Here is a 26,916-nt window from a genome sequence, read left to right on the forward strand (position 1 = left end):
TTGCAGGCCTGTATGGTAAGGTGACCAATAAGGGGCCTTTAACCATTTAAAATATACATTATTATACATTATCTGAGGGAAGTTGAATGGAATGGGAAGTTCAAGGAGATAGAAATACTATGTAAAATTTCTGATTGCTAAGAAGACCTTGTTCGTGTTTTTTTAAATCAACAATTATGAATATCAATGAGTATGGTATTTTTATTTCATTTATTTTTGCATGCAAAAATTTGATGAAATAATGTATTTAAAAGTCTGAGTATTCGTAATATGCTGGAAATACACTACAAATACTTAAACTTATGATAAGAAATTTCAGGTGTTCACTTCAAGATGTGTGATGGAGTAGACCATTTTCCAAAATGATGTTAGGTGGTAAATAATTAGAAAGTATGAAGATCACTGCTATAGAACACGGTCTCAGTGAATTCCACAGGGAAATTTGGGATGGCAGGGGGAAAAGTTAGAGAGAAAGATTTGTTTTTATTTTATGACTTTTTTTTTATTTCTAGATATGTAGCGGAAATCGCTATAACTTGATGTATACGTGCTTATTCACCAGGGTGATTACACAATCTTGCAAGGAGTGAAGTTTTAGGGACTTTTCTGAGCAATCCACAAATACGGTACTTACTCAGTTTAGTCACTAGGTGGCAAATGTGCACTGGGCGCGAAGCCCTCTTCCCATTCTCCCACTCCTCTCTGTCTCAATCTTCCATCTCCTCCTGAAAAGAGGAAAAGAATACTAACGACAATAATAACAACAACAAACTACACTAGCAGGAAATATTTGTTTCAGGTCTTTCCATTTGCCAAAGACAATCCCTTATCATTGCTGAGAATTTCAGAAATGACCTTGTTTGTGGACATAATCCATATTACTACATTAATAAACTATTCTTTATTAATACATTTACAAAAAAAAGTTGATTAATACATCTCTATGATATAATCATGCAGTTTGACCACAAAAACCAAACCCTATCTAGCTAAGCACTTTGTATCAAAACCAAAAGATAACAGCAATAGCAGCAACATCTATGACATTCTAAGCACTGGGCTAAGCCCTTCATTTCACTACATCTTCAAAGAACTCTAAAAGATAGATGCTAATATTACTCCCGTGTTACAGGTGAGAAGGCAAGAAAATGGCCCCAAATCATTGAACTAGTAAGTGATGGAGCTGGGATTAAAATGCAGGTTTGTTTTTTTTTTTTTAACTTCAATAGACATGCATTTAAATATTACAGTTTGACATTTCAGTGGGGTGTGTGTCTGTCCCTGTATCTTTCTATATGTGGCTATGCACATGTTTTTATTTCTGTGATTCCATGTGATTTTATGTCTCTGATTCTGTGCACGTGAAAGCACATGTGCACGTGGGTTTGTGAGGTGTGTGCCTACTCACATGTGAACTCAAGATCTTCTAGATATCCTTCTGGTAATGTCCTCATCTACTTTTATACAGCATATTTAGCAGAAGGAGCTTGATAATTTTCATTCTCTCTTGAAAAGACTAAGACAAGGGCACGAACAGAAAACCAAACACCGCATGTTCTCACTCATAGGTGGGAATTGAACAATGAGATCAATTGGACGCAGGAAGGGGAACATCACACACCGGGTCCTATTGTGGGGAGAGGGGAGGGAGAGGGATAGCATTAGGAGATACACCTAATGCAAATGACGAGTTGATGGGTGCAGCACACCAACATGGCACATGTATCCATATGTAACAAACCTGCATGTTGAGCACATGTACCCTAGAACTTAAAGTATAATAAAAAAAAAAAAATAGAATAAGAGTCACAGCCTCGGCCGGGCGCGGTGGCTCACGCCTGTAATCCCAGCACTTTGGGAGACCAAGATGGGTGGATCACCTGAGCTCAGGAGTTTGAGACCAGCCTAGCTAAGATGGTGAAACCTTGTCTCTACTAAAAATACAAAAATCAGCCAGGCATGGTGGTGGGTGCCAGTAATCCCAGCTACTTGGGAGGCTGAGGCAGAGAATTGCTTGAACCTGGGAGGTGGAGGTTGCAGTGAGCCGAGATCACACCACTGCACTCCAGCCTGGGCGACAGAGCAAGACTTTGTCTCAAAAAAAAGAAAAAAAAAAAGTCACAGCCACCTTTGTAAAAGTGCTTCTTTGTGGTTAGGTGTCTGCTTTTCATATGCATAAGTTGCATGTGTCTCTAATGTCTGTGCATGTGCAAATCTGTGTTTCTGTTTGTGGCATGATTAAGTCTATAAACGCATCCATATACCTACATTGGCATATGTATATGTGTATATCCATGTATTCGATGTGCGTTTAGGACTTGTATGTCATGAACCTAGGAGTACATTTGTAGAACAGTGTGTGTGGATATGTGCATGCCAGTGCGTGCATATGTTGACACGTGAGGGTGCATGTCTGTACATCTGTGCATTTGTGTACCTGTGTATGTCTATACGTACATATGCATGTCTAAAGTGTGTTTAGATAGGTATTATCTAAAGATATATGTATATGTCTCTTACATGCTTACAATGTAGTCTGCTTGGGTATTTCTGTGTGGGTATACATGGCATCTGAGTGTACATCTGCCTGTGCATTTAAATGTACATGCAAGTACATTTATAGAGCTCTTTATGCATGGGCCTGTAATGGCTTTTTTGTGTTTGTTTTTTGTTGTTGTTGTTGTTTTTTGAGACGGAGTCTCGCTCTGTCGCCTGGGCTGGAGTGCAGTGGCTGGATCTCAGCTCACTGCAAGCTCTGCCTCCCGGGTTTACACCATTCTCCTGCCTCAGCCTCCAGAATAGCTGGGACTACAGGCGCCCGCCATCTCGCCCGGCTAGTTTTTTTTTTTGTATTTTTAGAGACGGGGTTTCACCGTGTTAGCCAGGATGGTCTCGATCTCCTGACCTCGTGATTCGCCCGTCTCAGCCTCCCAAAGTGCTGGGATTACAGGCTTGAGCCACCGCGCCCGGCGTTGTTGTTGTTTTTTGAGGTGGAGTTTCACTTTTGTCACCCAGGCTGGAGTGCAATGGCTCAATCTTGGCTCACTGCAACCTCTGCCTCCCGGGTTCAAGCGATTCTCCTGCCTCAGACTCCTGAGTAGCTGGGATTATAGGCACCTGCCACCATGTCCGGCTAATTTTTGTATTTTTAGTGGAGACGGGGTTTCACCATGTTGGCCAGGCTGGTCTCAAACTCTTGACCTCAGGTGATCCACCCGCCTCAGCCTCCCAAAGTGATGGGATTACAGGCATGACCTGCCACGCCTGGCTTATAATGGGGGTTTTGAGTGTGTCATCATTTAAGTGAGTGAAATCCTGTCTTGTTTGGGGGCAGTAGCCATGTCTAGGTGTACATATGTAAATCTATGGGACTATATCTGTATTCACCTGTATTTATCTCTGCAGGAGTCCAGCCACATAAGATAATATCTGTGTCCATGTGGACATGTTTTGTCCTTTTGTTTACTGCTTGCAAATATTCATCTGTGTGAGCTTCTGCATGTCTATGTATCCATGTGTACATAATATACATATACTCATGCACTGGGTGTGAGTCGGTGTCTGTGCCTGTACATTCTTTTTTTTTTTTTTTTTTTTTGAGACGGAGTCTTGCTCTGCCACCCAGACTGGAGTGCAGTGGCCGGATCTCAGCTCACTGCAAGCTCCGCCTCCCGGTTTACGCCATTCTCCTGCCTCAGCCTCCCGAGTAGCTGGGACTACAGGCGCCCGCCTCGTCGCCCGGCTAGTTTTTTGTATTTTTAAGTAGAGACGGGGTTTCACCGTGTTAGCCAGGATGGTCTCGATCTCCTGACCTCGTGATTCGCCCGTCTCGGCCTCCCAAAGTGCTGGGATTACAGGCTTGAGCCACCGCGCCCGGCCGTGTGCCTGTACATTCTTGCTTGTTAGATTAAGATGCCAGGCATCATTTAATCCTTACAACAGCCTTGAAGGCAGGGAACACCATCTTCCCCAATTTATAAGTGAGGAGCTGAAGATTGGTGAATTAGAGTACCTTGCCTAAGGTCATATGGCCAGTAAGTGGCAGAGACAGAATTCAAAACCAGGTCTGACAGACACCAAACTTACATTCCTTGTACTCTACCACAGAGCATTTCAATATCTAATATGCGTACGCAATAGCACCAGGGAGTGGTGGAGCCAGGATTGGAAGCAGGCAAGTCTGCCTCTAAATTCTATGTTCTAAACCTTGATTCTTTCCTGAAGTTATCTCATTTCATCCTTGGAATAGTCTAAAAGTAGATATTGCATCCATATTTACAAATAGACTCAAAGAAATGAAGTCGGCTGGGCACGCTACCTAATGCCTGTAATCCCAGCACTTTGGGAGGCCGAGGCAGGCGGATCACCAGGTCAGGAGTTCGAGACCAGCCTGGCCAACATGATGAAACTCCGTCTCAACCAGAAATATAAAAAATTAGCCAGCTGTGGTGGCACACACCTGTAATCCCAGCTACTTGGGAGGCTGAGGCAGGAGAAGTGTTTGAACCCGGGAGATGGAGGTTGCAGTGAGCTGAGATTGTTGTGCCATTGCACTCCAGCCTGAGCAACAGAGCAAGACTCCATCTCAAAAAAAATAAAAGAAAGAAAGAAAGAAATGAAGTCACTTGTCAAAGCTCTGTGTGAGCATGTAGGCCCTCTCCTCAAAATCTGTGGAGCAAACAATATGGTATTGGGTATTCAATGTAACTGACTGAGTTTGTCCCTTATGAAGTGAATCTGAATGTTCTAGAGTGAGCATACATATCATGCTACTTTTTCTAGGTGTTGTAAGGCCTTCCGAGTATTGTGTAGCAAGTCTGGGAATTATGAGAACCAGCTGTGAAATATGTGGTAAGTCTATACGTTGTGGACTGAGTATGTGCATTGTGGATTACATTTTCGCTGTATATGCCTCTTCTGCATCATGATATGAGTCTGAGTGTATAAAGACCGTGAGGCCAGCCTGAGTGTTCTGGGGCTAGTTTCTGGGTGAAATGACATGCCTCTGTGTAGTGGTGCAAGGCTAGATGTTGTGGGTCAAGTCTGGTGAGGTGAGGTAAGTCTGAGTGTGGCAGAGAACATCTTTTTGTTACAAGGGAAGTCTCTTTGCATTGGGAGTTGGTTCTATGTGTTTGGGAATAATGAGCTTTATGTTGTGACATGAGTCTTTCTGATAGGAAAGTGGGTTGTGATCAAGTATGTGGGTTATTCAAAGTATAGGGAAGTGTAGGTCCTGTGAGGGAGTTTCTTGTGGTGCCGATCTGTGCCAAGTGGGATACATGTCTGCATTGTGAGGCTGTTCTCTACATTAAAAGAGATACATAAAGGCCGGGCGCGGTGGCTCACGCCTGTAATCCCAGTACTTTGGGAGACTGAGGTGGGCGGATCACGAGGTCAAGAGATGGAGACCATCCTGGCCAATATAGTGAAACCCCATCTCTACTAAAAATACAAAACTTAGCTGGGAATGGTGGCGTGCGCCTGTAGTCTCAGCTACTCGGGAGGCTGAGGCAGGAGAATTGCTTGAATCCAGGAGGCAGAGGTTGCAGTGAGCCTAGATTGCGCCACTGCACTCCAGCCTGGTGACAGAGCAAGACTCTGTCTCCAAAAAAAAAAAAAAAAAAAAAAAGGAGACGGTATAAATGGCACACGGGGAAGCTGTGGGGTCGTATATCTCTCTATATTTTTTTCTTTTTTCTCCTCAAATTCCTTTTTACCATAGGCTATCTCTATAAAGTGTGGGCCAGTCAGTCATGGGCATCTGGTTTGGGGTGAGCATGCTTTGTGGGAGTGATTCTAGGTGCTGTGACTTTTATGATTATGATTTTCTGGATTCAATTATATGCAATGCTAGGGTAGTCTACAGAGTGTGGATCATGTCCTCACATTGTAAGACATGTCCAGGTGTTGTGGTCTACACATGACAGTCTGTATATTGTGGGATGTGTCTTGAAGTCATGTGGTGAGACTATATATTTCATGGGTTGATTCTGGACAGCTATAGTAAATCTCCATGTGATGGGGCAATCTTTGCATTTTATTTGCATTTTATATTGTATATTATATATAAAGAATATAAATTTTTGCATTTATATTCCTTCCAGGAAATCTGTGTGTGTATGTGTGTGTGTGTGTGTTTTTCCTGAGGGTTGTAGTCCCTTAGGAATCGGGCTCTGTCTGCACCTAGTGTGGCATCTCTGGAACTTGTGGTCCAATTCTGTGCATTTTCGGGCAAATCTATACAATACAGGCTGATTCTTGATGTGATATGAGGTATGTCTTGGTGTTGCAAAGAGAATGTGGGTGGTTAGGGGCAATACTGGGGTGTGGCGAAGCTTGTGTTTGCATAATACTATAGGACCACTCTGTGTGCTATCAGGTCAGCCTGCATTATAATGCAATTTTGTGTGTTGTGGGGTATGTCAAGTTATAATTAAGCATGTCTTGAATTGTGGGTTTTTGTGTTGTGTGATGGCTTGTTTTGTGGGGTGATTTCAAGTGATAGGATGCGTCTGTGGATCACAGGGTGTGTCTCTCAGTGTTGTGGGGTGACTCTGTACATTCTGATGCTTATTGTGAATTGTCACGTACACTTTTATGTTTTGTAGGTCACACATTAACGTTGCGGGGTGATGTGTGGTTGTGATGAGATTCAGTGTGTTCTAGAAGAGTCTGAGTGTTGTGGAGCACGTGAGTGCACTGTGGGGAGAATCTCATATGGGTTGAGTCTGTATGTCTAATTTGATTCTAAGTGTTTTAGAGTAAGTCTGCATTTGGAAGAAAGTCTGAAAATGACATGGCAATTCTGAGACTGTGGGGAATGTCTATGAATTTGCAAGATATTTTGTACACTGGAGGACACACCTTTCATTAGAGTTTTCCACGTTGTTGTGGGGCTAAGTACACTGTGGTAGGTACACCGTAGCCCATATCTCGGGTTTCAGTCAAGGGTACCTCATGGGGGGAGGCTGTACTGTACAAGGCATGCTTGGTGAGGAACATATCTGTACAATATGGGGTAGGTCTTGATCCTGTGGTGCAAGTCTGTGAGTCCAGGGGTAATTTTGGGTGTTGGGGGTCACATGGTTTTTTGTGGGGCATCTGCATTGCAGAGTGATTGTGTGCATTAGGGGGTAAATCTGTGCATCAGAATGCAATTTTGTGTTTGCAGGAAAACCTTTCTGTCATAGGGTATGTGTCCACTGTAAGTTGTATGTAAGTATTGTGAAGTTAGTTTGTGCATTGTAAGACATGTCTTTTTTTTTTTTTTTGAGACCGAGTCTCGCTCTGTCGCCTGGGCTGGAGTACAGTGGCCGGATCTCAGCTCACTGCAAGCTCCGCCTTCCGGGTTCACGACATTCTCCTGCCTCAGCCTCCCGAGTAGCTGGGACTAAGGCGCCCGCCACCTCGCCCAGCTAGTTTTTTGTATTTTTTAGTAGAGACGGGGTTTCACCGTGTTAGCCAGGATGGTCTCGATCTCCTGACCTCGTGATCCGCCCGTCTCGGCCTCCCAAAGTGCTGGGATTACAGGCTTGAGCCACCGCGCCCGGCTGACATGTCTTTTATTTTTTATTTTTTGAGACAGAGTCTAGCTCTGTCCCACAGGCTCGAGTGCAATGGTGCGATCTCAGCTCACTGCAACCTCCACCTCCTGGGTTCAAGTGATTCTCCTGCCTCAGCCTCCTGAATAGCTGGGATTACAGGCGTGCGCCACCATGCCCGGCTAATTTTGTACTTTTAGTAGAGATGGGGTTTCTCCATGTTGGTCAGGCTGATCTCGAACTCCTGACCTCAGGTGATCCGTCCGCCTTGGCCTCCCAAAGTGTTGGGATTACAGGCATGAGCCACCATGCCCGGCCTGTAAGACATGTCTTAAGGTGGTGTGGCAAGACTGTGAGTTTATGGGTGAGGCTGAATATTTGGGATCTCTTCTTCTCATAGTGGAGTAATTGTCTGTTGTAGAGTGAGGCTGTGCATTGTGAGGGAGATTTTTGCATTACGGAACTTATCTGTGGGTTATAGGGCATGTCCTGATATAAGTATGAGCAATATAGGGCAAGTCGTTTTCTTGTAGGTTCACTGTAGGCATTGTGAGGCATATGCACAGTACTCTGGTACATGACTGACTCTTCAGGCAACTTTAGGTGTTACGGTAATATTGGGTTAGCTGTGGGGTAAGTCTTGACATTTTGTGAATTTTCACACTACGAGGTAAAATTGTTCACGGTCGGGCGTGGTGGCTCACGCCCGTAATCCCAGCACGTTGGGAGGCTAAGGAGGGCAGATCACCTGAGGTCAGGAGTTTGAGATCAGCCTGGCCAACATGGTGAAACCCCGTCTCTATTAAAAATACCAAAAATTAGCCAGGAGTAGTGGCGGGCACCTGTAATTCCAGCCACTCAGGAGACTGAGACAGGAAAATCGCTTGAACCCAGGAGGTGGAGGTTGCAGTGAGCCGAGATCGCGCCATTGCACTCGAGCCTGGGCAACAAGAGCGAAACTCCATCTAAAAAAAATAATAATAATTGTTCATTGTGACAGGGTTCCATGGGCTGTGTTAGGAGTCTTATGTCATGGAGCATGTGTGATATAGTAAGTTGGTCTAGGTGTTGAGTGGTTAGTGTGGAAGTTATGGAAGAGACCAACGTGGGCTCATATGCATGTTGTAGAGTGTTTCTTGGTGTTGTAATACATGTCTGTGTGTTTGGGTGCATATCTGGTGGCTCTGTGCATTTCGAGGTAATCATTTGCTTTGTGAGTAAGTCTCTGCATTGTGGGATAATGCTATAGGTAAGAGTGAAAGTCTGTACATTATAGAATGAATTTGAAAGTTGGGTAGAATTCCATACAGAGTGGGGCAAGTCTGTTTTCTGCAGTACATCTTAGACCTGCTGCAGAATCCTATGCTGGCAGGGGGTGATGGGGAGGTAGGCAAGTCTGTGTGTTGAGATTGTGAGCAGATGCTGTGTATCCATTAATTATGCAGTGTATGTTCTGAGAAATGCTTGTAAGTTCTTATGCAATACTTCATGTTTCTGAGGAGTCTGTATCTTACCAGGCATATTTGTGTATTGTGAGGTGTATCCAGGTGTGGAAGAAGCCATATATTTTGAGTGGAGTGTCTGTTCTGATGCAATCTTGGGTGCTGTGAGGTAAGTCGACATTGTAGGAAGAGCTCTGTGATGTTACGGAATTCTGTGCATTGCTTAAGCAATGTCTACGTTGTGAAAGGGTTGTCTGTACATTATAAGGTGTGTCTGGGCATTGGGTGACAAGCGTGAGCTGTCAGTTTATTTTAAGTGAGGGCAAATCTATGCATTGTGCTGCGTCTGTTCTGGGGTGAGTTATTTTGTGATGAGTGTCAATGTTTGGTGTAAATTTCAGAATTGTGTGGAAAGTATGGGAGGTGAGTCTTTGTTCTGTAGGGTAGATCTGAGTTGGCTGTAATTGTGCATTATGATGCCATTCCTTGGGGTCAGTCTATGTTGTGTAAAATGTTTGTGTATTGTGGGTGTGTCCATGTGTTGGAAGGCATGTGTATATATGTTGTGAGGCACGGACATGTAAATATATTCTGTGGCCAGGCTGAGTGTTGCAGGGTAAATGTGTAGGATATAAGGTACACCTGGCTGCCATAAAGTAAGTCTGAAAGTAATGAGGCAAGTCTGGGTGCTATGAAGCACATCTTTGTGGTTTTTTATTTGTGTGTTATCCAGAATGTCTTTGTATTGTGAGACAATTGTTGGCAGTGTAGAAAAAGTTTGTAAATTGTGCGGCATGTCCCTGTATGGTAGGACATGTCTGTTAGTTATGGATGATGTTTGCGTGTTTTGGGCTATGTGTGTATGCTGTGAAGTAATCAGTGTTATTGAGTGAGTGTGAGTGTCATAGTGTGAGTCCGAATGTTGTGCAGCAAGTCTGGGTGTCGTGGGACATGTTTCTGTGTTGTCTGATTTGTCTGTGTTATTCATCCTTTCTGTGTCCTGAGGTAAGCCTTCATGTTATGAAGGCAAAAAGTTGTTTGGTTGGGCATGTCTGTGGCTGTGGGCCACGTCTGAGTGTTGCTCTGTTAGTCCCTGTGATTCTAAGTAGATATAGGTGAATGGGCCAAGTCTGCATATCATGGCGTAAGTCTGGGTATTTTGCAGCAAGCCTTGTAACAATGGGTATGTTTGGGTCGTGTATGTTTCGCTTGTGTGGTTCAGTATTTATGTGTGTTGTGAGTCAAGTTTGGGTGTTACAGAGGTCCAAAAATAGTTCGTTGGGTGAATATGCATATGATAGAGACAATCTATTTTGGGGGGACATGTCTGTGTATGCAAACGGAAAGTATCTGTGTCTGCATATGGAATGTGTCTGTGTGCGTGTGGAATGTGTGTGTATGTGTGGATGGAATGTGTGTGTGGAATGTGTCTGTGTGTGTGTATGGAATGTATGTGTGTATGGAATAAGACTGTGTGTGTGTATGGAATGTGTGTGTGTGGAATGTGTCTGTGTGTGTATGGAACGTGTCTGTGTGTGGAATGTGTCTGTGTATGTGTGGAATGTGTCTGTGTGTGTGTATGGAACGTGTCTGTGTGTGTGTATGGAATGTGTCTGTGTGTGTATGGAATGTGTGTGTGTGGAATGTGTGTGTGTGTGTGGAATGTGTCTGTGTATGGAACATGTCTGTGTGTGTGTGGAATGTTGTGTGTGTGTATACGGAACATGTCTGTGTGTGTGTATGGAATGTGTGTGTGTGTGGAATGTGTCTGTGTGTGTGTATGGAATGTGTGTGTATGGAATGTGTATGGAATGTGTGGTGTGTGGAATGTGTCTGTGTGTGTGGAATGTGTCTGTGTGTGTGTATGGAATGTGTGTGTATGGAATGTGTGTGTGTATGGAATGTGTCTGTATGTGTGGAATGTGTCTGTGTGTGGTATGGAATGTGTGTGTGTGGAATGTGTCTGTATGTGTGTATGGAACGTGTCTGTGTGTGGAATGTGTCTGTGTATGTGTGGAATGTGTCTGTGTGTGTGTATGGAACGTGTCTGTGTGTGTGTATGGAATGTGTCTGTGTGTGTATGGAATGTGTGTGTGTGGAATGTGTCTGTGTGTGTGTGGAATGTGTCTGTGTATGGAACATGTCTGTGTGTGTGTGTGGAATGTGTGTGTGTGTGTATACGGAACATGTCTGTGTGTGTGTATGGAATGTGTGTGTGTGTGGAATGTGTCTGTGTGTGTGTATGGAATGTGTGTGTATGGAATGTGTATGGAATGTGTGTGTGTGTGGAATGTGTCTGTGTGTGTGGAATGTGTCTGTGTGTGTGTATGGAATGTGTGTGTATGGAATGTGTGTGTGTATGGAATGTGTCTGTATGTGTGGAATGTGTCTGTGTGTGTGTATGGAATGTGTGTGTATGGAATGTGTGTGTGCGTGGAGCGTGTCTGTGTGTGTGTATGGAATGTGTCTGGGTGTGTGTACGGAATGAGTCTGTATGTGTATGGAATGTGTGTGTGTGAGGAATGTGTCTGTATGTGTATGGAATGTGTCTTTGTGTGTATAGAATGAGGCTGTGTGTGTATGGATGTGTGTGTGTGTGGAATTTGTCTGTGTGTGTGTATGGAATGTGGTGTATGGAATGTGTGTGTGTGTGTATGGAATGTGTATGGAATGTACGTGTGTGTGTTTGTACGGAATGTGTCTGTGTGTGTAAGGAATGTGTGTGTGTATGGAATGTGTGTGTGTATGGAATGTGCGTGTGTATGGAATGTGTATGTGTGTATGGAATGTGTGTGTGTATGGAGTGTGTGTGTATGGAATGTGTCTTTGTGTGTATAGAATGAGGCTGTGTGTGTATGGAATGTGTGTGTGTGTGGAATTTGTCTGTGTGTGTGTATGGAATGTGTGTGTGGAATGTGTCTCTGTATGTGTATGGAATGTACGTGTGTGTGTTTGTACGGAATGTGTCTGTGTGTGTAAGGAATGTGTGTGTGTATGGAATGTGTATGTATGGAATGTGTGTGTGTATGGAATGTGCGTGTGTATGGAATGTATATGTGTGTATGGAATGTGTGTGTGTATGGAGTGTGTGTGTATGAAATGTGCGTGTGTATGGAATGTATATGTGTGTATGGAATGTGTGTGTGTATGGAGTGTGTGTGTATGGAATGTGTCTGTATGTATGGAATGTGTTTCTATGTGTATGGAATATGTATGTGTGTGTGTATGGAATGTGTGTGTGTATGGAATGTGTGTGTATGGAATGTGTGTGTATGGAATGTGTCTGTGTGTATGGAATGTGTCTGTGTGTGTGTATGGAATGTGTGTGTGTATGGAATGTGTCTGTGTGTATGGAATGTGTGTGTGTATGGAATGTGTCTGTGTGTATGGAATGTGTTTCTATGTGTATGGAATATGTATGTGTGTGTGTATGGAATGTGTGTGTGTATGGAATGTGTGTGTGTATGGAATGTGTGTGTATGGAATGTGTCTGTGTGTGTGTATGGAATGTGTCTGTGTGTGTGTATGGAATGTGTGTGTGTGTATGGAATGTGTCTGTGTGTGTGTATGGAATATGTGTCAGTGTATGGAATGTGTGTGTGTGTGTATGGAATGTGTGTGTGTGTATGGAATGTGTGTGTATGGAATGTGTGTGTGTGTATGGAATGTGTGTGTGTGTGTATGGAATGTGTGTGTGTATGGAATATGTGTCGGTGTATGGAATGTGTCTGTGTGTGTATGGAATATGTGTCAGTGTATGGAATGTGTGTGTGTGTGTATGGAATATGTGTCAGTGTATGGAATGTGTGTGTGTGTGTATGGAATATGTGTCAGTGTATGGAATGTGTGTGTGTGTATGGAATATGTCTGTGTGTATGGAATGTGTCTGTGTGTGTATGGAATATGTCTGTGTGTGTATGGAATGTGTCTGTGTGTGTATGGAATATGTGTCGGTGTATGGAATGTGTCTGTGTGTGTGTATGGAATATGTGTCAGTGTATGGAATGTGTGTGTGTGTGTATGGAATGTGTGTGTATGGAATGCATCTGTGTGTGCATATGGAATGTGTCTGTGTGTGTGTATGGAATGTGTGTGTGTGTATGGAATATGTGTGTGTGTATGGAATGCATCTGTGTGTGCATATGGAATGTGTCTGTGTGTGTGTATGGAATATGTGTGTGTGTATGGAATGTGTCTGTGTGTGTGTATGGAATATGTGTCAGTGTATGGAATGTGTGTGTGTGTGTATGGAATGTGTGTGTATGGAATGCATCTGTGTGTGCATATGGAATGTGTCTGTGTGTGTGTATGGAATGTGTGTGTGCATATGGAATGTGTCTGTGTGTATGGAATGTGTCTGTGTGTGTATGGAATGTGTCTGTGTGTGTGTATGGAATGTGTCTGTGTGTATGGAATGTGTGTGTGTGTGTATGGAATATGTGTGTGTATGGAATGTGTGTGTGTGTATGGAATGTGTGTGTGTGTATGGAATATGTGTGTGTGTATGGAATGTGTCTGTGTGTGTGTATGGAATATGTGTCAGTGTATGGAATGTGTGTGTGTGTGTATGGAATGTGTGTGTATGGAATGCATCTGTGTGTGCATATGGAATGTGTCTGTGTGTGTGTATGGAATATGTGTGTGTGTATGGAATGTGTGTGTATGGAATATGTGTGTGTGTATGGAATGTGTGTGTGTGTATGGAATGTGTGTGTGTGTATGGAATGTGTCTGTGTGTGTGTATGGAATATGTGTCGGTGTATGGAATGTGTCTGTGTGTGTATGGAATGTGTCTGTGTGTGTGTATGGAATGTGTGTCTGTGTGTATGGAATGTGTCTGTGTATGTGTATGGAATGTATGTCTGTGTACGGAATGTATGTCTGTGCATATGGAATGTGTGTGTGTATGGAATGTGTCTGCATGTGCGTATGGAACGTGTGCGTGTATGGAATGTGTGTCTGTGTGTATGGAATGTGTGTGTATGGAATGTGTGTGTGTGTGTATGGAATGTGTGTGTATGGAATGTATCTCTGTATGTGTATGGAATGTGTGTGTGTATGGAATGTGTCTGTGTGTATGGAATGTGCATGTGTATGGAATGCGCGTGTGTGTATGTGTACGGAATGTGTGTGTGTGTGTATGGAATGTGCATGTGTGTGTGTGTATGGAATGTGTCTGTGTATCGTGGAACCAGCATGGATCTTGTTGTATGACTCTCTGTAATGTGAGGTGAGTACTGTTGTATATCTGCACATTGCAAAGTTGTTCTGTATGTTTTCAATCCTTTTATATCCTTTTTGTGTGCTTTGAAGCAAGTCTTGGTGTGAGAGTGTCAAGAAGTTTTTTTCTTTTTTCCTTTTTTTTTTTTTTTTTTGAGATGGAGTTTCTGTTGCCCAGGCTGGAGTGTAATGGTGCAACACTGCAACCTCTGCCTCCCGGCTTCAAGCGATTCTCCCGCCTCAGCCTCCGGAGTAGCTGGGATTACAGGGATGCGCCACCACGCCTGACTAATTTCACATGTTTAGTAGAGACAGGGTTTCTCCATGTTGGTCAGGCTGGTCTCGAACTCCCAACCTCAGGTGATCCGCCTGCCTTAGCCTCCCAAAGTGCTGGGATTACAGGCATGAGCCATTGCGTTTGTTTTGCCGGCAAGTTTCTGTGTTGCGGGAAGGTTTGTTGGGTGTGGAGTATTTTCAGGAGTTGTGGGGCTGGTTTGCATTATGTCTGGTTGTTGTGAAGCTAGACTGGGTGATATAAAGCGTGTCTGGTTTTGTGGACTAGCATGAGTTTCACACGATTAGATTTCATGTTGTGGAGTGAATCTGGGTGATATTTATTTATGTTAAGGGTTTTGTCTGAGCGTTCTCCAGCATGTCAGACTTGTGCTATGAGGTGAGTCTTCGCACTGTAAAAGCAAGAAGGTATTTTATGGAGCTACTCTGGTGTTGGGGGGTAGATATATGTGTGATAACGTGATGCCTGTTATTATGTAACACCTTCAGGTGATGAATGCTATGTCTGTGAGGTTGGTTTTTCTTAACTGCAGGTGCACTGTCCAGCATTTCTCCGTTCTGTGAAGCTAGTCTTTTTCTTCTTGACACCAAAAAGGTGTTTGTGGGGACCGTGTGCATGTTGTGTGATGAATTCATGTATTAGAGGGCATGTCTGTTTACCATGGGTATTAATTCTATGTTATTGGGCCAGTCTAGACCCTGGGTTATGGGGTGACTCTGGATGTTATGAGGCATACCAGCACACTCTGGGGTTTTCTGAACTTTGTCCATTGTTTCTATGTGCTGTGTGGAAAGTCTTGATGTTGTGAAAGCAGAAGGATGCTTTTTGTGGCCAGTCTGTAAGTTGTGAGAAGTCTCTTGGCTGTGGGCCATTACTATGGATTGTAGGACAGTCTGGGTTGCCAGGCAAGTCTGGTTGTTGGAGGTGTTTGAGTGATATGTGATGTTTCTGGTTAGGTGGGGCATGTCTGGGTGCTGTGGGGTAGGTCTAAGTAATTTGGGGGTAAATGCAGCTGTCACAAGTGAACCTGAGTGCTATGAGGCAAGGGTAAGTGGTATAGGGTACATCTTTTCTGTGTTTTTTTCTGTATGTTATCCAACATTTCTATTGTTTTCTAAGGCATGTCTTAATGTTATTGAGGCAAGTAAATATAGAGTTAGTCCATGTTATTAGGACGGTTTGTTTATTAGGGAGCACAACATGCGGTGTAAGGCAGGCATCCCCAACCCCTAGGCCACGGACCAGTACCACTCTATGGCCTGCTAGGAACCAGGCCACACAGCAGGAGGCAAGCAGTGAGTGAGCAAGCCATTACCACCTGAGCTCTGCCTCCTGTCACATCAGCTACAGCATTAGATTCTCATAAGAGTGTGAACCCTATTGTGAACCGTGCATGAGAGGGATCAAGGTTGTGTACTCCTTATGAGAATCTAATGCCTGATGATCTGAGGCAGAACAGTTTCATCCCGAAACCACCCCTCCCACCTCACTCCCAGTCTGTGGAAAAAGTGTCTTCCACAAAAGTGGTCCCTGGTGCCAAATGGGTTGGGGACTGCTGGTGTAAGGCATGAGCTGGTGTTGCAAGGCATGTATTCTTGTGGTGCATTCTGGAGTTCTGCAGAGTCATTCTGGGTGTCGTGTGGCAACTCTGGGTGTTACAGGCGCATATCTTGGTGCTGCAGGACTTGGTTGTGTATTTTTCAGCATCTGCGTGTGTTCTTAAGAAACTGTCAGTGTTGTGGAGACAAGCAAACATTTTGGGGGTCTTTGTATGCATTGTGTGCATAGTCTTGTCTGGCTGTTATAGGGCAAATCAGACTATTGCAGGTCAAGCCTGGCTATTGCAATGTAAGTCTGGTGACATGGGGCAATTAGGGTTAGGTGGGGGTAGATCTGGGTGTGATGTGTCAGTCTGAGCATCTTAGGGTGAGTCCCTGGGTCGGAGTGTTGCAGTGAGATTGTGTGTTATGAAGTGACTTTGTGTGTTGTAGGGCATGTCTATGCATCGTGGGGTTTTATGCATGTTTTGCTCAGCATTTCTGTGTGCTCTCAGCTAAGTGTTCGTGTTATGAAATAAAAAACCTATTTTTCAGGACCAGTCTTTGTTGTCTCGAAATTATATGTATTATGGGACATGTCCATGTATTTTGGGGAAGGCTGGGTGTCATGGGGTAAATTCAGTTGTCCCCAAAATATACGGACATGTCCGATAATACATATAATGTTGTGATTCTGTGTGGCTTGGATAAGTTGGCATGTGTTACAGCAAGTCTTAGTATTGTGAATCATATCTGTAATTGTAGGAAGTGTCTGTATTGTCCAGCAATTCTATGCACAGGGAGGTTAAGTGTTGGTGTTGTGGAGCAAGAAACTGTTGTGTGGGATTAGTTGTTATGTTGTAGGAAGGATTTGTATATGTAGAGTTACGTCCATATACTGTGGCTCCTATTTGGGTGTTCTGGAATTAGTCTGGGTTCTGGGGGGCCATTCTAGGTGTGGCATAATGAATCTCTATGTTTCAGATGAGTCTCGGTGTTAAGGGACAAGGCTAGTTGAAGGGGGTATGTCTATGCCTTGCTGAGTCTATATGTATTTTTGAGCATTTCTTCTGATATTAAGCTAAGTTTTGAAGAGACAAGGAATTTTTTATGGAGACCATTTGTGTGTTAAAGGTAGAGTCTGTGTAGTTCCATGTGTGGTAACGCATGTCCATGCATTGTGGTCCTATCCATGCATTGTGAAGCGTGTCCATGGGTTGGCAGACTAATCTGGGATTTGAGTCTTTTTTTTTTTTTTTTTTGAGATGGAGTCTCGCTCTGTCACCCAGGCTGGAGTGCAATGGTGCAGTCTCGGCTCACCGCAACCTCCGCCTCCCAGGTTCAAGTGAGTCTCCTGCCTCAGCCTCTTGAGTGCGATTACAGGTGCCTGCCACTATGCCCGGCTAATTTTTGTATTTTTAGTAGAGTTGGGGTTTTGCCATGTTGGCCAGGCTGGTCTCGAACTCCTAACTTCGTGATCCGCCCACCTCGGCCTCCCAAAGTGCTGGGATTACAGGCATGAGCCACCACACCTGGCCTGGGAATGTGAGTCTTTAAGATGTAAAATGGATCTAGGTGTTTCCAGGCGAGTCTAGGTCTTGTCCAGGAAGGCTGTGTGTTGCAGAACATATCTGCATACTGTGTTTCTCTGTATGTGGACCATCCTTTGTGGGATGTGCTGCTGTGAGGGAAGTTGTAGCAGGAAGAGGCTATTTTGTGTGGCCAATCTGTGTGTTAAAGGGAGAGACTGAGGCCGGGCGCAGTGGCTCACACCTGTAATCCCAGCACTTTGCGAGGCCGAGGCAGGTGGATCACCTGAAGTCAGGAGTTCGAGACCAGCCTGGACAAAATGAAACCTAGTCTCTACTAAAAATACAAAAATTAGCTGGGCATGGTGGTGCACACCTGTAGTCCCAGCTGCTGGGGAGGCTGCGGCAAGAGAATCACTAGAACCTGAAAGGTGGAGGTTGCAGTGATCCAAGATCACGCCACTACACTCCAGCTTGGGCAACAGAGCAAGACTCCGTCTCAAAAAAAAAAAAAAAAAAAAGGAGTGACTATTTATCGGGTATTGCCATGTGTTTTGGGTCAAGTCTGGGTGATATGGGGTGTGTCGGTGTGTTGTAGAGCAAGTCTGTGTGTTACGGAGTATGTATGTTCATGTTGAAATATTTTAGTTTGTGTTGTCAAACAAGTTTGTATTTTACGAAGCACATCTTAGTGTTGTATAGGCAAGACAGCATTTTGCTGGACCAGCATTTATGTCATGGGGATAATGTATGTGTTATGGGGCATGTCCTGGTTTCTTGTCTGTTCATTGTAGTCACGTTTATGTGGTGAGATGCTGTTCTGCATATTGGAGAAGTCTATGGCTTGTGGATTGTTTCCAGAGATTTTGAAGTGAATTCCTTGTGTTGTGGAGCCAACATGGTGTTCTGGGGTGAGTATGTGTACTGGAGAGCATGTATGTGTATGATAGGCTGCATTTGCTTAAACTGAGATGACTCTGCATGAATGAGTTTTTGTTTCATGGGTATGTTGTGCACTGTAGTGTGTCTAGGTGTTGTGTGATAAGTCTAGGTGTTATGCAGAAACTCTGTATGATAGATGCTTCTGGGCATTACAGAATAGGTGCAGTCAGGCTGGGCGCAGTGGCTCATTCCTGTAATCCCAGTACTTTGGGAGACAGAGATGGGTGGATCACCTGAGGTCAAGAGTTCGAGACCAGCCTGGCCAACATGGCGAAACCCTATCTCTACTAAAAGTACAAAAATTAGCCACGTGTGGTGGTGGGCCTGTAATCCCAGCTAGTCGGGAGGCTGAGGCAGGAGAATTGCTCCAACCCAGAAGGTGGAGGTTGCACTGAGCCGAAATCACGTCACTGCACTCCAACCTAGGCGACAAGAGCAAGACTCCATCTGGAGAAAAAAAAAAAGAATAGGTGCGCTCAGTATGGGTGTTATAGGAAAAGAGTGGTGAGAGTATTCATTGTGATGCGATTCTGTGCTTTATGAGGGGTATTCTATGCAATGTGGGTTGATTCGAGTTGTTTTAGATTGAGTCTTACCTTTATGCTCCAGTTCCGTGTGGAGTAACAATGACAACCTGATCAGCTAACACCAGTAACGCTAAGTCTTTGCTAAGCATTGCTCTAAACACTTTATAGGCATTAACTCATTTATTCCTCTTTTTTTTTTTTTTCCTTTGAGACAGAGTTTCACTCTTGTTGCCCAGGTTGGAGTGCAATGGCATGATCTCGGCTCACCGAAACCTCTGCCTCCCTGGTTCAAGCGATTCTCCTGCCTCAGCCTCCCAAGTAGCTGGGATTACAGGCATGCGCCACCACGCCCGACTAATTTTGTATTTTTAGTAGAGACGGGGTTTCTCCATGTTGATCAGGCTGGTCTGGAACTCCCAACCTCAGGTGATCCACCCGTCTCGGCCTCCCAAAGTGCTGGGATTATAGGTGTGAGCCACCACACCCAGCCCATTTATTCCTCTTAACAGCTATAAGAGATAAGTACCCCTATTACATAATTATTCCTAACAAATAGCTGAGAAAACTAGGGCACAGAGAGTTCCAGAAACCTTTCCGAGGTCACACAACTAGTAAGTGATGCATGTGGGATTGGAACTCAGGCAGTCTGAGACCTGAGTATAAGGTTTTAACCATTGTACAGCAAGTTTTGTATCATGTGGGTTGAGACTAGATGAGTTGAGGCTAGTCTTTGTCTTGTGCCAATCTGGGCACTGTGTGGTAGGTTTTAGCATTGTGGGCATGGGTTTGCTTTGTGGGAGTCTGGGTGTTTTCGTGCAAGTCTGCATGTTATGGGATGAGTTTGTATGTCTGTTGTGATGTGACACTGTGCATTTAGGATGGTTTTGTGTTTAGGGGGATATCTCTGCATGGTAGGACTTATCTAGGTATTACAGAGCAAATCTGTGTAGTGTGGGGCCTGGTCATATGTGTGGTAGTGTTTGGTAAGTCAGATTTACGGGCAACTTAGGCGACGTGGGGCATGTAGTTCTTTATGAGACAAGCATGAGATAAGTGTAAAATGTGTTGTGGCCGCGCATGGTGGCTCCTGCCTGTAATCCCAGCACTTTGGGAGGTTGAGGTGGGCAGATCACCTGAGGTCAGGAGATCAAGACTATCCTGGCCAACATGGTGAAACCCCATCTCTACTAAAAATATAAAAAATTAGCCAGGCGTGGACGTGCCTGTAGTCCCAGCTACTCGGGAGGCTGAGGCAGGAGAATTGATTGAACCTGGGAGGCAGAGGCTGCAGTGCGCTGAGATTGCGCCACTGCACTCCAGCCTGGGCAACAGAGTGAGCTGCCATCTCAAAAACAAAAACAAAAACAAAACAAAACAAAAAAAAGTGTTGTGGAATGGGGGCTCTGTATTATCATGTGATGCTGCCAATTTTAGGAGCATGTATTTTGGAACATGTTTGTGAAGAGCAGGAGTATCCACATGTTGTGAAACAAAAATATGTGTGTGATAAGGTGTGTTTGTGTGATGTAGGACATATCTATGAGGTTAGGGTGTGTGTGTGTGTGTGTGTGTGTGTGTGTGTTGGAGGCCTGTGCCTTGTGGGACAAGGCTGGGTACAACACACAGCCTGGCTTCCAGTCTGGGTATTGTGGGATGTGTTATAGAGCAAGACTGTGCACAAAGTTCTTACTTGTGATGCAATTCTGTGTGTTGTGAGTGATGTCTGGTTGGGGTTCCAGTCTGTAGGGTATGTGGGTACTATGGCGGGGTGTCTGTGTGCTGTCGAGTGTTTCTAGATGTTCTAGAGCTAATCTATATAGTATATGGTGAGTCTTCGTGTTGTCAGATGATTCTAGACATCTGGGGTAGGCCTTTTTTTGTTTTGGTAGTAATGACAGTGATGGCTGTAATATAAATTAACAATTCTAATTGTCAGTATGTGCCAGGCAGTGTACTAAGCACTTAACAAATCTTAATGTATTTATTATTCACAACAACCCTCTGAAGTAGGCACTACTGTTATCTTTGTTTTACAGTTGCACAAACTAAAGAACAAAGAAATATACTTACCCGAGGTGATACAATCAGCAAGGGATGGGACCTTGATTCAAACCCAGTTAGTATGGGTCTAAAGGCCTTGCTGGTAACTATTACACAAGCTGTATTTCTGTTGTCGTAGGCCAGAGTTGTAGCTCAACAGCATGGAAAAGCACATCTGTCCACCATGATGGAAATCTTTACATTGGAGGGGCAATATGTGTGTTGTGTGTCTACTGACGGGGAAATGTTTATGTGCACCGTCGGTTTTGCACTGTAGAGTTAAGTCTGTGTTATGATGCAATTCTGTACATTGTGGAAGCAATCTATGCATTTACACGCATCACTGTGAATCATAAGGCACATCTAAGTGTGGTGGATATGATTCAGTATGTTACAGAGTAAGTCTGTGGTATGTTACAGAGTAAGTCTGTGCCCTGAAGGGCTTGTGTGTACACTTAGGGTGAGTCTCAGTGCTCGGTGGTGTTTGTGTGAGTTGTGAGGCAAGTATTTATATGGATGGGTGAATCTGTGCATTTTGGTGAATTTCTGTGCATGGCTGGGCATCTCCTGTTTTGTAGGCAGCAGCTTGAGCTACTTTGTAACCCCAAGGTGCTGGGATTACAGGCGTGAGTCACTACGCCCGGCTGGAGCAAGTATTTGTATTGTGTGGTGAGTGTGTCTTTTGTGACAGGAATTTGTGCACTGTAGGACAAGTTTGTGTGCTGTGGCCCAATCCTGTGCATCAAGGAGTGATATATGTTGTAAGACGTATTGTCGCGGCCGGGCGCGGTGGCTCAAGCCTGTAATCCCAGTACTTTGGGAGGCCGAGACGGGCGGATCACAAGGTCAGGAGATCGAGACCACCCTGGCTAATACGGTGAAACCCCGTCTCTACTAAAGAATACAAAAAACTAGCCGGGCGACGAGGCGGGCGCCTGTAGTCCTAGCTACTTGGGAGGCGGAGGCAGGAGAATGGCGTAAACCCGGAGGCGGAGCTTGCAGTGAGCTGAGATCCGGCCACCGCACTCCAGCCTGAGCGATAGAGCCAGACTCCGTCTCAAAAAAAAAAAAAAAAAAAAAAAAAGACATACTGTCGCATGTCTTTGTGGTGAGGTAAACTTGTCTGAAAGCTATAGGGGGAGTCTCTGTAGTATGGTTTAGTCTGTGCTTTGTGGGGGTGATTCTACGTGCTCTGGGGGAGTGTCTGTGTAGTGCTGGGCAAGTCTGTGTCCTGATGTGATGGTCTGTGGCCTGTGGTGCTTGTCTGTACACAATGGGGTGAGTCTGTCTGTTGTGGGAGGGTCTTTGCATCGCGATGCGGGTCTTCAAGCTGTCTCATGAGTCTGTTTCCGGGAAAGTCTGTTTCTTGGCAAGAGTTCCAGTGCTCTAAGATGAGTCTATGATCTGTGGTGAGAGTGTGTGATCTCAGGGGTGTCTGTGTGCCCCGGGGAGAGTCTGTTTCCTGTGGGAAGAAGCTGTATGCTCTGGAGAAAGTCTATGTGCTCTGGGGAGAGTCTGCTGGCCTTGAGAGTATGTGTGCTTGTCGGGGAAGCCATGTTCTATGGGGCAAGTCTGCATGCTGTGTTTCCTAGAAAGGGTTCGTGTGATGTGGGAACAGTGCGTGATGCTGGGATTGTCTGTGTGTCTTAGTAGAGTCCTTATGTGGGGGGGCGTAAGTCTGTGTCACGCGGGGTGCGTCAGTGTGCCTTAGGTGAGTCTCTGCATTAAGGAGTACATGTGTGCCTCTGGGAGAGTCTAATGATATGGGGAGTGGGGTGTCCATGTGTTCTGGAGAAAATCTTTCTGCTGTGGTGCTTGTCGGTGTGCCTTTGGATATGTCTGTGTACTGGAAGGCAAGTGTGTGTACTGTGAAGAGTCTGTGTGCTGTGGGAGTAAATGTGTTTGTGTTATCTGGCCAGTGTGCACATTAAAGGATGAGTTTGTACACTGCGGATACAAGTCTGCTTCCAGGCAAGTCTCCCTTAGTATCTACAAATAATAATAGACAACGCTTACATAATGGTTACTACGTGCCAGGCGCTGTTCTAAACATGCTGTTAGCATCCCCGTTTTACATCTGAGGAACCCGAGAGATTTAAGTAACCGTCCCACAGTCATGCAGCTAGCAAGCAGCCGAGGTCTGAAACCAGGCAGTCTGTTTCCTGTTCTCATACTATTACGATTCCCTTCGGGGCCCTGAGGGCATCGGTGGCCTCAAACCTTAAAAAGTCACTGGTAAGCATATAGAGAGCAGTTAATTTGGGAGGAAAGAAAAGGAGCGGCTAAAAGCCTTCCGAGCTTTATAAAAAAAAAAAATGCTCCATATACAATAACGATGGCAGCTTAGCTCAGAAAAACTGACGTCATGTCTGCCAAATAACTCCAGCCACTGCGGCCCTCAGGACCCCTCCCCTGGCCTCACAGCCGCATTCTGCTACTGCAGTGGAGCAAATGCGCATGTACTGGCGAGCTGCCATTGCCAGGGAAACCAACCTCCTCATAAACAAAACACAGTCTAATGCGGCAAGTCAGGAAACTACTGGGACTGAGGCTGTGAGCCAAAGGAGCCCTTTGCAATAACCGCGGGCAAGGCAGCCTCCCACTCACGCGCCCCCGCCCAGTCCTTTTTTTTTTTTTTTTTTTCTCCAGAATTAGTAAAGCTAGAGGCCCGGAGCAGAAGTCAACAGAGAAAGACAGCTTCATTGAGGGCCCAGGAGAGGTTTGGTAATAGGTAGCAAGTGATTTTAATTGTCAGATCTCTCTGGGCAATATTTAACCCATCTCCCACTAAAAAACTCCTTGCTTTATGTCTTGAGCCTTACACCTGCAGTGAAAAGAGGTGGCCCACTGCGGTGTGTCCCTGTCTAAGAGAGGTAATGGCAGTGGTGGCATGGATTAGGACTCACCCTAGCTCCTTTAAAACCCTACGTGAGACTGCGACCAGCAACAGGCTGGCAAACATTATTTACTTCTACTCCTCATACATTTCTTGTATTTCCCTCTCATATCATTCTAGAAAATTCCAGGAACTGAGTGGAGGCAAGTTTAACTCATTGAGTATCTGAAGAGTAAAAAAAAGAGGTTGAAGAAGGAACTTTAACCCCGGGGGCATTTTTTTTTAACACACAATTGGGATATCAGGTGTGCTCAACAGGAATAGCACACCTGAAACCGTGGTTTCCTGTATTTGGATTCCTTAAATTTTAATTTGCAACAAGAATGTGACAAACGTAACATATTTAAAATGAAAAAAATAACCTGTTTAAAATACTGCCCTAATCTGCATGTGCCTAGGATTTTTGAAAGGCACATGCACAAACATGGTGCTCTAGTATGCTGTCAGAAGCTGCAGGAAGGTAGGAGTACTATTGCGAAATGTAACCATCTTGGGTAAAGAGAAAATGGCCGACCTGTGGAAAGCTACACCCTATCTAATGGAAAAACAGTTGTTGCGTTGGATTATTCAATAAGTGATGCTGAAACAATCAGTGACCTATTAGGGGGAAAAAAATTTAATCCTACTGTATAACATATATCAAAATGAATTCTAGGTGGATTAAAGAGTTAATTGTAAAAAAATGAAGCAATTAAATAACTAGAAAAAATACAGGTGAATACACTAATCAAAGGAAAGAAAAAATCACAACACTTAAAATGGTCAGATATGGAAATCTAACATGTAAAACTGTAAAATATCAAAAAAATCACCACCATAAATGGTAAAAATTAATAGGAAAACAATGGCTGGAAAATAATGTTTATACCACATATAATAAATAAATGAGGTGATAGGTGTTGGGAGGAAGAAACCTCAAACTGATTCATACCATTTGATCCAGGAATTCCATGTCTATGAATTTTTCCTAGGGAGAAAAAACCAGAAAAGCACATAGAGATTTATATGGAAAGATATTCCTTCAGTTATTTATAACAGCAAAAATAATGTACATATAAACATTCAATAGTCAGACATTTAGTGGGACATCTATATGACAGAAAATTATACATCCACAAAACATCACATTCTTGGAAAATATGTTAAAATATGGGGAATTGCTCCCAATATATATTTAATGGATCAAACAGGTTAAAAATTGTATGTACATGTGATCTTCATTTTTATAAAACATATATTTCTATGCATTTATTTGCACATATTCAGAGAAAAGAGACTGACAGTAATAAGATTAACAGTAATTATCTCTAAGTTATGGGATTATGGGTAATTTTTATAGTCATCTTTAAATTATTCAAAATTTACTACAATGACTATGATATTTTTATAATAAAGGGGAAAACATCATTTTTAATATTTTAGTAAGTATATAAAAGCACCAGAAGCACAGAGAGGAGGGTGTAGAAGCAAAGACAAAATACCAATATAGGCCAGCGGAGGATCACGCAAAACGAGCTCATTATGTACTACTGAAAGATTATAGCATTATTTGCATGTCAGTATGTATAGAATTTCTTATACAAGATGGAGTCCTGGCAAATTTTCTTCGCTACACCAGAGAATGGTCACATGTCCCTGGATGCGTCAGTCACTCTGTTTGCCGCAGTGCTCTGTTCAACGCCCCCTCCCTTTGCCTCCAGTATGTTCTCTCCCTTTCCCTCTGCAAAACATGCTACCAGCAGACATGTTCAACTTGGGAAAATGGCCCATCTTGAGGACTTTCTTTTAAGCTTTTTCATTCTTATTTTTCCTCCTGGATTGCTGCTTTTTTGTCATCTAACTAAAAAACGAATCTATTTATCTATCATTTTTCTTTTCCTCATGTTCAAGGGTCAATTTGAATTTCAAAGAAATAAACCCCTACTTCCCTTGTTTTTTGTTTTTTTTTTTTTTTTTCCATTTTTCTTGCAGAAACAGAGCTACAGAAGCATAGACATTTTCAGGAATGTTTCAGAAACAAACATAAAAGCTTTGTTGATAAGAATCTCTGCTATCTGTCTCACATCCCTTTTCAAAAAAAGAAGCACTGAGAACATTCTGTCTTTACTGTATAAATTGCTGTCCAAAAATACAAATGAATTTTTTCCAGTGAAGTCACAATCATAATATTCATTATTACTTTTTCATGATTTTTTTCATCCTAAAGCCAAATTTTAATGTTTCTCATTGAATACACGTTCATATCTCACATGAAGCAATCAATCTGAACATTATTACAAACTGCCCTCTTCCTCATTTTCTCTAGTACAGACATCCCATCACATGACTTTCTCAATTTAAAAAATAAGGCGTCGTATCCTTTCCTGCATTGCAAAATAATATTTTTCTTATGCTCTCCCAGCACTGAGAAAATAAGCCAGGTTTGAAAACATCTTGAATCATAACCCATTTCATCACGTCAAATACAAATATCATAAAGCTGAGGTACAATTCTGAAAGCAATTTTCCAATTTAGTAACATCTTCATTAAATCTTATTTTAAGAAATATTTTACAAGAGTCACAAGGGGGAAGTTTCTATATTTCCTCCTAGCAACTCCGTCATTTAAGAAACAAGCTTTAAACTAGAAAAATGACCAGGTAATATTTAGAATTTAATTAATCCATTTCCCAATGCTGCTGATTAGAATCAGGGATTCCTACACAGTTTTGCATTATTCTCTTCCATCAAAACATGTCACCTGCTTTAAAAATCTTAGTCTGGATATCTATTTTACAAAATATTTCTCAGCTACTTACCAGCGGCACGCTGTCTCCCCATCAGCTCTGAGGCTGTCTGTCGCACTGAAGGAGTGGGGGCAAACAGCAGCGCAACAGCCACTTGGAAATGAGATGTGCTCTGAAAAAGGGATTATCCCTACGGAAAGAAATGAAAGGCCTTGAGATT

The 26,916-nt window shown here is 43.5% G+C and overlaps 1 long non-coding RNA gene across 2 annotated transcripts; it reads right to left on the bottom strand.

Moving 5' to 3' along the window:
* Positions 1–634: 634 nt before the first annotated feature.
* Positions 635–26,916, bottom strand: LOC117078007. 2 transcript variants are annotated; one of them, XR_004434900.1, is made up of 3 exons: positions 26,769–26,916; positions 24,902–24,937; positions 635–725 (listed from the first exon to the last, which is right to left on the bottom strand). It is a non-coding gene; the product is annotated as an uncharacterized LOC117078007 (long non-coding RNA). The 2 variants fall into 2 exon arrangements; XR_004434899.1 differs by lacking the exon at positions 635–725 and adding an exon at positions 22,169–23,063.

This window comes from Trachypithecus francoisi, unplaced genomic scaffold (assembly GCF_009764315.1).
Source record: "Trachypithecus francoisi isolate TF-2019V2 unplaced genomic scaffold, Tfra_2.0 Lachesis_group6, whole genome shotgun sequence".
In the NCBI taxonomy this organism is placed as follows: Eukaryota; Metazoa; Chordata; class Mammalia; order Primates; family Cercopithecidae; genus Trachypithecus; species Trachypithecus francoisi.